The sequence below is a fragment of the Euphorbia lathyris genome, chromosome 1, assembly GCF_963576675.1.
Source record: "Euphorbia lathyris chromosome 1, ddEupLath1.1, whole genome shotgun sequence".
In the NCBI taxonomy this organism is placed as follows: Eukaryota; Viridiplantae; Streptophyta; class Magnoliopsida; order Malpighiales; family Euphorbiaceae; genus Euphorbia; species Euphorbia lathyris.
This window is the reverse complement of record NC_088910.1, coordinates 121172269-121184717: the sequence shown is the minus strand read 5'-3', so window position 1 is coordinate 121184717 and position 12449 is coordinate 121172269. Positions and strand designations below refer to the sequence as shown.

Sequence of the window (12449 nt, the reverse complement as noted above, 5' to 3'; positions counted from 1 at the left end):
CATCACACACATAAATGAGAGACTCTATTTACTATAAGTTAATTAATCTACAATGCATGCATATGATATAAGTTAATATCATCAATTTTACTAATATTTTTTTTTTATTACTTTGAAAATTGAATTATATCCAATTAATTCAAATGATATATATAAATAAATAATATATATATATATATATATATGAGCCCTCTCATAATAAATAAATAAATACAATTAGAGCATGAGTTACAATTTAATTATTACTGATGAGGTTAAAGCTATAATCCCACAATTTTTGAGCTAATTGAGAATTATAAGCACGAGGACTTGGTTTAGCTATGTTACAATCTGCAAAATATTGGCCACTAAGACCTTTTACTTGTTCATTTAGTGCCACGTAGCAAGTTGTTGCTGCACCCTGCAACCATTCATTTTCTCATTTATTATTATTATGTAATTTTTTAAACAATATATAACGGAAAAAGCGAGTTAATTTGTTTTTTTTAAGGTTAAAGTACAGGAATTAAAAAAATATAATTAATTTTAATTAAAAGACTTCACTACTTTTGTACTAATTGCATCTACTAATGAATTTATATCAATTTCTAAAATAAAAAAAACAACTTAAATAGAGGTATATTTGGTAAAAAAAAAAAAAATTAATGTGTCTGGATTGAATCAAAACGTCATATATTATATATTATGAAAAAAAAAATCTCTAGAAAAACATATATTGTGGAACGGTGTGAGTATTCAAATTAACAAATTCAACATTTTATATTTGGATAAAACTACACTCATAGTCGCTCAATTTTATCCTTGCTAATATTACTATCCCTTAACTTCAAAACATGATATAAAAGTCACTAAAATGTATTGTTTAGTAACATGTACGACTCTTTATGAAAGTGCGTGGATTTAAAATGATTGCTGATAACCTCAGAATGGAAAAATCCAAGAACTAAAGTTGTTTAGAACCACATTCATTATGAGTCCATGTTTTCAAAACATTTATTTTATTTATTTTAACCAAACAATACCTAAAAGCCCTCAAAACCAAAAAGGCTTCAAAACCAAAAAGTCGAAGAATTAAGTTTATTGTCAGATCTACAATTTAAGATACATGAAGTAAAAGATAAATTTGAGTACTTTTTATCTCAAATTTTGAAGCTGGGTGAATATTATATTAGTAATTAATCCATTTAGAATTTCAAAAAAATGTATATAATTATTTATTACATAATTAAATTTTAACCGTTTAATCACAAGCTAAGCTATAATGTTAGAAGCATATACCTGATGTGCACTTTTAGTGAAAGGTTTAGTAAGACTGCATAAAATATCTAGAACAAAAGGAAAATAATTTATTAATAATAATCAGATAATAATAATAATAATAATAATAGCCTAATTAAATGGTAAAAATATAAAATTGGATTTTTTTTATAGAAATTGGGACGAGACAGAACTTGGGCGGGATGAGCACTCATGACCCAAGAACTGACAAACCCTCAATATATAAATAAAAGAAAAAATTGAGTGTTTGAACAAGAGAAGAGGGAGGAGAACAAACAAAAGAAGGGGAAAGGAGAAAAGATAGGAAAAGTTAAGAAAAACGCAATTGTGAAATACTACAAATGTCATCATTGATAAACCTGTGGCAAAAAACATTAGCTGAAGGCCACCAATTGATCAATGAGGAAGAGACTCCAAACTTTGCCAATGCATCAACAACTCCATTTTCTTCCCTAAAGATGTGTGAAAAGATAATGTTCATTCTAGAGCAAATGCTGAGACAATGTAACCACTCTTGTCGAATACTCCAAGGAACATCCATGGAGCGGTGTCTAAGCAGATTAACTACGTATATTGAATCTGACTTAACCCAAAGCTGATGCCAATTTTTCTCACAAGCAAGTTCAATTGCGAAAATAGCGGCTCTCAATTCAGCCATATAAACAAAAGAGGGCGGGGTAGAAAAAGCAAAACAACATTTGGGAAATCCTCGATGATTGTGAAAAATTCCTCCCGCTCCAGCCTCGTCAGGAGTGCCAAAAGCAGAGCCGTCCACATTGACTTTAACCCAGCCCGGAGGAGGTTTAAGCCAATGGACCGGAATAATGTTTGGAGTAGGAGGAGGCCTGGGAGAAGCCAGAAGACGGGATAAGATAGCAGGATCTCTCCGAGAAGAGCAAGAACCTTTAGAAGTGGCCAAGGACTCTCGAATCATTCGAAAGAGGGTGATCTTCGAGTGCTGAATAGAAGGGGAAACTTCCTTAAAGATTGCTTCATTTCTGCAATACCAGATTAACAAGATGCAAGTGACAGCAGTAACACGCCAGATCAACGACACATGTGAGCCAAAATGAATGCTACGAAGATTTCTAAAGAAGTGGACGAATTGGGAATGCTGAGGCAAAGCGCAATCAAAATGAATCTCAAGGGCCCTCCAAAGAGAATTTGCGAAAGAGTAACTAATGAATAAATGGTTAATGGACTCAGCATCCCTACCACATAGAGCATAATGAGAGGCAGTGGAGAATCCAATACGCTGCAGGAGGTCATGAGTCGGAATTCGTCCATGCAAAACTCTCCAGAAAGTGAAGGAGCGAGAAGGGGGGGTGTGAGCATTCCAAACAAATTTATACCAGTCCACCGAGGAGGAACTAGGACTGAGAACCGAATAGAACTCTTTGGCAGAGAAAATACCTTTCGTAGAGGGCTGCCAAGCGCAGAAATCAATATCATCTCTACCCCTGTGAATAGATCGAATACTGTTTTGAACAACCAAAGGTAGAGTACCTAAGTCAAGCCACTCCGAATTTACCAAAAGGTCATCAACAGAATTATAGCGCGAACGCTTTTCCTGAGGATCGAGACCCAATCTGTCCGCCACCGAAGGAATGATCCATCGATCAGTCCAGAAATTGAGCTTAGAAGACTAGCGAATCCACCAAAAGGTCTGGTCCCAAATGGAAGAATAAACAAATTTACAGGAAGACCAAATCGAGGAAGGAGAAATGGTAGCTTTAGGTAAACTAGAGACAACCAAAAATCTAGATTTCAACAGAGTAATAGCTAGATTGTTGCCTTGAATTAAATCCCAACACATCTTACCCAAGAGAGCCTGGTTGAAGATTCTAAAGTCCTTAATGCCCAAACCTCCACCCTCCAAACTTAAGCAACAAGTTTGCCAGGGAACCGTGATTAGCTTCCTCTGATCAATACAACCCGTCCAAAGGAAGTTTCTAACACTTCAATTGAGTTTATTCAATAATCCCACTTGCCACTTATAGATCAAGAAATTGACTATTTAATTTTGAGATTGTTTAATTTTCCAATAAGTTAAATTACTAATAATTTTAAACTTTAGATAAACCTAAAAATTACCTTTAAGGAGGCCTTTTTTCATGAATATATTAGTACGCCCAATAACTCCGGGATGTACTGAATTTGCAGTTATCTCAATTCCATCTTCCTGGAAAATAATTATACAAGATAATTATACAAATAAAATCTATTTAACTATGATAGATATATAATAGTTGAAACATAAAGCAGTTAGAAATTTGGTTTTTAATTATTCTTTTTTGAAATTAATTAATAGTATAACTATAAGATTAATGTTTGAAATAGGGTGGATGATGAAAGATGTAAAGATCTGATCCGGAGTAGAAACACTACTACAAAGCAAGGCTTTAGCAGTCATATCTTAGTGGAAAATGTGTGATTAATCTCAACTACTAATCTCGTTTAAATAAGATTACTTGATCTAAATAAGAATATCAAATGTCATACCTAAATATACAAAGAATAGAGAATGATTAAGAGTTGTCACGTAAAGAAAGAATAACAATCACATAAAGAACTAAATATATGATGATGATTAGTTTTTTTGTATGTGTTCTTTTTTATGGATAATGAATGGTTATTCGTTTAGTAGAATTAGTTATAGGTAGGTACTTAGGTTAAGATGTTAAATATATATTAATGTCTCTATGAAGTGTGAACTTCCGTTAGTGTTTTTGACATTTATGATTTAGTATTATATTTTTACGTGGTTTTGTTTTCTCTTGGTTTTGTTAATTTTATTATCTATATAGAATTTGGACTGCTGAAGAATGCCATAGTTTCATTATCTCCGGTATTCAAGTGGATTGAGAGAAACTCAATTAACATATTCAATTTCATCACCAGTTACATTAAATTTAGTTTCTTTTTTAATTTTAGAAATAACATTTGTAATTAATTTTATCTTTTGTATCCATTTAGGATCATGTAAATGTATTAAAATATGCTCTTTCTAGAACTATTTGAAAGTTTTCTGGATCTAAATTTGAGTGATTGGTCTAAATGCTCTTTTTGAAACTATGTGAAAGCTCTATGGATCTAAATTCGAATATTGGGTCAATAATTAGTATTAGGTACCCAATTGGAATATAAATAATATAATATAAATTATTAAAAATAAATTATTACCAATATGGGCGGTTAAAACCACCCTTGCGGGTTAGAAGGGAGCGTTCTAGAATGATAGTAGGGGTGGTTTAAACAGTCCCTACAAGTCCATCGCTAAATCTTACCATATCCCATCGGCGATGATTTCCGTCGCTATTATGTAGCTCATGTACCCTTTGACGACTGATTTGGGGCGGTCAGTAAAACCACTCCTGAAAAAAAAGTGCCTCTGTAACTAGTTTTTGTTGTAGGCATGAGGAGGGATCGGTCTTAAGTGATGACGATGAGGAGGAATGAAATGAATCCCGCATCAGAAATGGACAAAGAGTGACTGTGGCATATTAGTAAAATGTGAATTCAATACATACGTATTAAAATCATGAGGTCCAAGATGTTGGAATTGGGCCAAAGCGAACAATATCTACATGGTATTGGGTCAAGTTGTTACAATTGGAATCAAACACGGCTCTCCATATGCAATATGTGGTTCGGGCATGAACTATGCGAAAGCTGGTGGATCTGTAATGACTCGGTCCGTACTGGGTGGTGTCGGGGTAAAAGGCATGAGCAAAGAGCGGCCCTAAAAGATGACGGTAATAATGAACTGAATTCCATATTGTAAATGGAGAGAGAGTGATTGGAACTTATTATTAAGGTGTTATGCATGTAGACGCGTTTTGGCTTAGTGGAATACATAAGGCAAACTAAAAGATGGTCGCCGAAAATGACTAAAGACGAGAGAAGAATAATGGAAAAAGACTGAGCTCTTTCTATATCTCTCTAGAAAACAAAAAGTAATGGTTTAGAGTGAAAATGGGTACAGTTTATAAATTCGAAGGGTAAAACAAGACTTTGGCTTGTCTTCCCACAGTAGTCATACACGTGTCACATATCTGAATATTATAGGGGCATTATAGTCAACTTATAGCACTGTAGCGGGGCGTAAGAACCAATGCGCCAGTTCAATCTTGAAAGGAGTGTTTATTCTTTAAAGGGCTACAAACGAACATTGGGTATTGGGTCTTTGAGAGAGATTTGAGAGGGATGTTCCAACCCTGATTTCGAAGTTCAAGATCTTACACTAAAGAGAACAATCATAAGTCACGTGCCTTAGAAGTCCAGCGTGGATGGGTTGATAAAGAGGCAGTGAAAGATATTAACTAGGCACTGAAGAGTCCCTGACGGCCACTAACATCTCCTTTGTTGTGCAGAAAGCAGTCGGATGTGGAGCAAGAATCAAAGATCCGACCCCGAAAAGCCAACATTTTTATAGCCAACTAAGAATAATTGTAGTGCTAATGTTGTAAACAGTAAATTTAGGCCTAACATTAACAAGTTGATTAAAAATCCACTTGTGCGCTATATGTTATCACTTATTAATAATAGATTAAAAATGCATGCATACATGTAGCATCATGTGAATACCATTTTGTCTAGATTCTTTTCTTATCACGTGTTCTGCATGTGTTGGACGACAAAAAATCTAAATAGTCTGTCAAACTTAAATGCATTTTATTTCCAAATCTATTCTAAAATATTAAAAAAACACAAAGTTGTTGCTTTCTAACTAACTGACCCATACAGAACATTTTTTCAGCTTACAATGTTAAGCTCCCATTTATACTATTTATGATATTAGTAAAACTAATTTAACTAACAATAATAAAAATAATTTGTATAATAAAAAATTAACAAAATTTAAGTATTACCTTTAAGCGTCTAGCAAGTTCATTGGCATGCAAAACATTTGCCAATTTGGATCCTTTATAACTCATCCAAATTTTATTGCTGAAAATTAATTTTAATCAGTCAATATATTCAATTAAGAACTAATTACTAAAAAAAAATTGATGAAAATTAACATGAATAATTATTGTCACCTGTTTTGTTGAAAATCCTTTTCTTTAAACAAGCGGTGAGCTGATGATGAAACATTAACAATTCTTCCTTCTCTTTTACTTTTTTCGACTGTCTTTTTCATGGTTTCTAATAAAAGGCTTGTCAGAAGAAAATGACCTGCCAATTTTTTTTAGAAGAATGTCTATTTAAAAATGTCAGATTAACTTCGAACCGAACAATCCAATCAAATTGATTTTTTTTTAAACAAAGAATTTATTGATTTAGTTTTTAATTTTTCATGCTGGATTAATTATAATTTAACATTTTTGAGTTTTGAGTTAACCTGATAAACTTCCAACACAGTTTTTTTTAAAAAAATGTGTGGTTTATAAAAATTGAAATTTTAACACATATCTAAAAATTTATTTTCAGATTTAAATAAAAATACCATCTCACGTGCAGAATGTAATGTGCCATGCACTTTTAGACCCATGATATTTTTTTTGTTTTTTTTGAGAAAAATATTTTTTGCTTTTTAATATATAATAAATATATAAGATCTAAATATCAACCTTACCTTTTTTTAGCCCATGCTTTTTTTCTTTTAATATATAATAAATGGATAAGATTAAATATCAACCTTAAATGTGAGAAATCAAGATATAGCTGTAATATAAGAAATGATAAAATTTTGTTTTTAATAAGTGGGGTGAGCTTTCTTCAAAATAAATAAATAAATAAGTGGGGTGAGCTTTAAATTTTTATTATTTTCAAAATGTGCAATAAATAAATCCAGTATATGTGGGATGAGCTTTAAATTATTTTTTTGCCCTTTACCTAGGGCAAAATGACTTGGTTTGGACATAGGTTATTGCAGAAAAAGTTAAATAAAAAATTTTGTAAGTAGAAAATAAACCTTGCAAACATAATCCACGTGATTGAAAAAAGTTGAAAAAAAAAAATTTCTCTGTTAACAAAAACAATCTAAACTGATTTGCGGTGTTAAGAAGCAAAAACAACCTAAAGTGACTGACGGTGTCATCTTTCTTAACAATGTTAGTCAGTTTAGATTGTTTTTGTAACAGAATCAATATCGGGGTACTTGTTTGTCAACTTTTAAATCACGGAAATTATGTTTACAAATCGATCAAACCACAATATTTATTTTTGTATATTTTCCTAAAAAAAAATTGCACAATTCTTCATTTACGTAGAACCCCACATATGGAGATGAAGAGGTAAATAGGGTCGCAACCATTCCTATAAGAGGAGAAATTATAACATGTTATCATAGTTTCAAGTGAGCATCCACATTTGAGGAAACTGACAACCAATGAGGATACTCCATTTGAGTAAGTCATGCAACACATTTTAAAAATAATGGATGGATCTCACTTATCTTAGTGTAGGATCCACTCAAATGGAGCATCCTCGATTGGTTGTTGGTTCCAAATAAAAGGCTCACTTGGAATTATGATAGCAGATAGTATAAAATCACCTATAAGAGATGGTTCTTAATAGCTAAACTCATGCCCCCGTGCCCCTTTGCATTCGTTTCTACGTTCAGGCAAAAGTCACGTTCTATGACTTCTTTTACCTGAACTCAAAATTAAACATTAAATGAAATTTTACCATATTTAAAAGGTATATTTATAGTTTTTTTTTAAACGTTAGGGTTAAATTTAAACTTTATTTTTTCATGGATAAAATTCGAATATGCACATATCAGTTTGTGGGAAGTGCAGATTTACTCTTAATTAACCTACTAAATGATAAAGCTTTTATTGGGAAAGGTGGCAAAAAAAAATCAAAATACAATAAATAAATATGACTTAATTCTTTATATTTCACCAAAAAAATAAAAAATAAAAATACAATAATAATAATTTTATCAAACATTAGTGGTTAAACCCTCTCTTGATTTTTCTCTCAATTTTTTTTCTCATATATATTTTTCAAACTCGTTGAATAGTTGAATTCTATAATATGAGATGATTTACAAAAGAAAACACTTCATACCTTTTATTAAAAAAAAATTACTAATTATAATTATAATTATCTTATTCTCTTCTCTTTTAAAGATTTTATCTCATCAACTTTACCCCTAACGTTTCCAACTAAGATCAATTTCACACATACGCAACATATACTTTATATAATATGTTATTTAACTGTCACGACGGACCTTTCAAACATCAAATTATATGGAAAATATTTATTTTGTTACTAACATAGTTACAAATAACTTGCCAAAAAATCAACAACTAAGAGGCCTATTTGATAACTAGTTTCAGCAATTAAAATTAATACATTAATTACTGATCCATTTTTAGCTTGTTTGAATAACACAACTTAAAATTTTCAATTAAGTAAAATATCACTTATTTTGATATGTCAAACTATTTAACTTAAATTTTTTGATTAAATATTATCAATTAATATTTTTAAATTCGGTACTTATCTTTAATATTTGTCAAACGGCACTTATAAACTTAAAATCAAGTACTTATTTTTTCAGAACTTAATTTTAGGTTTTGTCAAATACCATATACAAGTTAACCACAAATCTGACTAAATTTTTTTACTATGTTATTGACACGGTTCTAAATAACATGTCAAACTATACGAAATTGCCTAAATTTATTGATAACATTAAAAGATTCGATGTGACATTCAAATAACAGTTAAACCAATCCGTCCAAAATTTTCGGTTAGAAATAGGTGAAATTGATCTTTATTGAATACGTTAGGGATAAAATCTTGGGAAATTTACAAGGAAATTCATATTTTAATTTTTTTTTACAATTTTATCAGTAACTATTTTCAATTATATCATGCGCCAAAATACTATGGCAGTTAAAGAAAATTTAGCTTCCACCGATTAACTACTTAAAATAATTATTTGACATTTGTAGAATAAAGTTTAATACTTTTGAGATATTAGGAATTAAACTACTAATATTAACAAAATAATAATAGTAATAAACTACTAATATTAACAAAATAATAATATTACTATTATTTATGATATTTATGTAAAGAACCCTAAAATCTTTTATCATTTTATAGGTTAAGGGTAAATTTACACTTCTGCAAAACAATAGAGGCAAATTAGCAAGTTATATCTTGTTTTAATAAAAGAAATAAATATATAAATACCTAGATGGTTGGTTGCAAAGTGCAGCTCAATATCATCCTTTGAAACCATTGGTTTAAATGAAAAAACTCCTGCATTATTACTTCAAACATAACAAAATAACATTACCAAACTGTATATACATCAATCTTGCATAACTGGTTTATTATTTGAAAAATGCACTCATCTTCCCACAATTTTTAGTTTATAACAAAGTTGTCATGAAACTTGAATAAATTTGTAACACTGAAACTTCAATTTGATTTCAATAACAAATTGAATTATAAATTTCACACGATTTATAGGTCATCACGAATATGGTATGGCTCCTGTAAGCATCCAATATAGTCTATTTTAAGATAAATATAGATCTTTCAGTTACACAATGAATAAATTTGCAGTGTTTGGATTACAATCTAATCCAATCCAATCCAATCGTTGGTTGTTAAAACCAACCAATCCGTAAAATATTTAATTGGAATGAGTTCGATTGGATTTTTTTGAAACATCGTGAGAATTAGTGACGCTAATCGCTAATGGTACTAAAAACATGTCACTACTGTCTATTTTTGCACTAGTGAATGATTATTGCCAATCATTTCATAAATTTTGCATATTTTATCCAACAAGAGCAGCACTCCGTTTCTAGATAAATTTATTAGTACGTGAGTGAGGTTGTGCATATTACATTAGTGAATCCATTTGTTTTCAAAAAACACGATAACAATTATTTTTGAATAATTGCATATAATTAAATTAAAGATACGTACATGAGAATATTCAAGGGAAGTCCCAATGAGATATATTCCGCTGCAAATTTTCTGACCGAAGCCAATGAGCTAAGGTCTAGCTCCATTACATCAATCTTGGCTGCTGGAATTTTGTTAAGTATAGCCTCTTTCACAGCCCTGCCTGCATTCATATTTCTTACAGCCATAATGACATGGACTCCACGTAATGCAAGAACTCTTGCTGTTTCTGCTCCAATCCCATTTGATGCTCCTAATTATATTTTTTAATTAGAATATTCCGATTACTTGATTTGAGATTAATTAATTAGTTAGACGAACGGATAACAAACCTGTAACGATGGCGGTTAGACCCGTAGCATCAGCCCCTTGTGTTACTTGTTCCGCGGTGGATCGAGCCGAGAATCCAGATGGACCTTTCCAGCCACAACTACTCATTTTGTTGAAGAAGATACGAAGTAGATGCAAATATATATATGGAAGTTGATGATAAAGATTAGACAACGGTTGATTCTTTAATTCTCAAAAGGAAGGTAGGTAGGTTCAATCAAGCCAAAAAAAAGTATAAGCATGGACAGGATTCCATTTTTGCAACTGCCTATTTAGGACCAGAGATAGTACCAACTCATCTACAGACAAGAAGTTAATTGCATTTCTTCTTTAGTTTAATGTATTAGATTTCCTTTTATTTTTGGAACAGTGGAAATATTGTATTTTGCCTTGGTCCCACTCGGGCGCTCGATATTGAGAATCCGCCTCGATTTTCTTTGATTAGTCTCTCTTGATATTCTTTTAGCTCCTGGGAAATTTTTAGGCCGATGGACTCTGTTGAGCGATTTCCGCAAGTACACGGTTTCGCTTGTAGTAATAAAAAGATATCGATCCCACAGGGAACGTTTTTCAACAAAAACTTATTTATGTGTAGTTTAAATTCGACTTAAGGTTTATAGAAATAGATAATCGTTATTTGAAATTGGTTTTGAAATTGATAGTATAAGAATTAGGCTAGAATACGTAGAATGTTAGAAATCAATTTTGTTTTGAATTTGTATTACAAAACAGAAACGTTTAGTGTTTAAAATAAGAGAATAATTGTATTTGTTTGCATTAAGCAAAGAAAACAACTTTAAACTTTGTATAAACTATGAAAATGTAATAACGTAAACTCCTTCAATTAAAAGGCTTTGAACCGCAGACAATCTTCGTACGATCGGGATAGATTGCTACCTTAACCAAATTAATTCTCGAAGAATGAATTTGCTAAGTGTTCAACAAAGTTTCCTTGTAATGATTTTGAATTTAACTACGTTTTAATGAAAACATCAGAACTCACTTCCGATCATTCTCAGAAGTGCTACATAAAAATTTATTGAATTACATGAACTTTATTAGATGAAGTATGAATTTGATACAAGTTTACAGAGAATAAAAAGCATGGAAGCATTCAAACGACATGAGAGTTCCGAGTCGTCAATCATTTCCTCAAACCTCGTTAGAGTTTGTCAGGCTCGTGGGTCGAATCCTCTACTTAATATTCTCGCTGATTCTTCGGAATAGAGACGGGTACTTCTACTACCAAAATGTAAACTAATATTTAACTTATCTTAATCTAAATCTAATTGCTACTGTGTTTGTAATTAGTTGGTAAACAATGTGTGTACATCAGATTGTTTTTACAAAATTAAACTTCTAACTCTGAATCGTTTTTTAATCAGAATTCCTGCATAAATTCTGTACTAAATCTTTTCTTCAATTATATCTTCAACTCTGAAATCAACTCCTATTTATGGTTGTTGAAGAGTCGAGTCTAAGGGACGTGTCTGCTGCGAAGAGACGTTTCTATCCAATCGAACGGACGCTTATCTTTGAAATCGGACATGTGTAAATTGTGCTGCCTGAAAATCTGAAGTTACCGAGAATGGAAATTCTTAGCCGTGAATAGGGAAGCAGTTTTAAGTGTTCAGAACGCAAAGAAGGAAGAGCTGGGCGACGCGTGTCGCGACCGTGAATGGGGAATCTCGGTCGCGACACGGGATGTGTGTCATGTCTCTGACTTCGTTCCTCGTCTTCGTTTCGGTGCGTTTGATTTTCGTCGTCTTTGACTCCTTTTGTAGGGTTTTCCTTCGATTCTGACCTCTTTTCGTTCCTATTTGGATTTTACCAAATATTTAGGTACCTTGCATGAAAGAAACATATTCGGACGTAAAAGTACTCTAAATAGATATAATTAACACGAATTCATAGCAAAACTGATGTAAATATTGATGATATTTTAGGTATATTTT

General features: G+C 31.6%; 1 pseudogene; it reads right to left on the bottom strand.

Moving 5' to 3' along the window:
- Positions 1 to 235: 235 nt before the first annotated feature.
- Positions 236 to 10602, bottom strand: LOC136214540 (short-chain dehydrogenase TIC 32, chloroplastic-like; annotated as a pseudogene).
- Positions 10603 to 12449: the final 1847 nt, after the last annotated feature.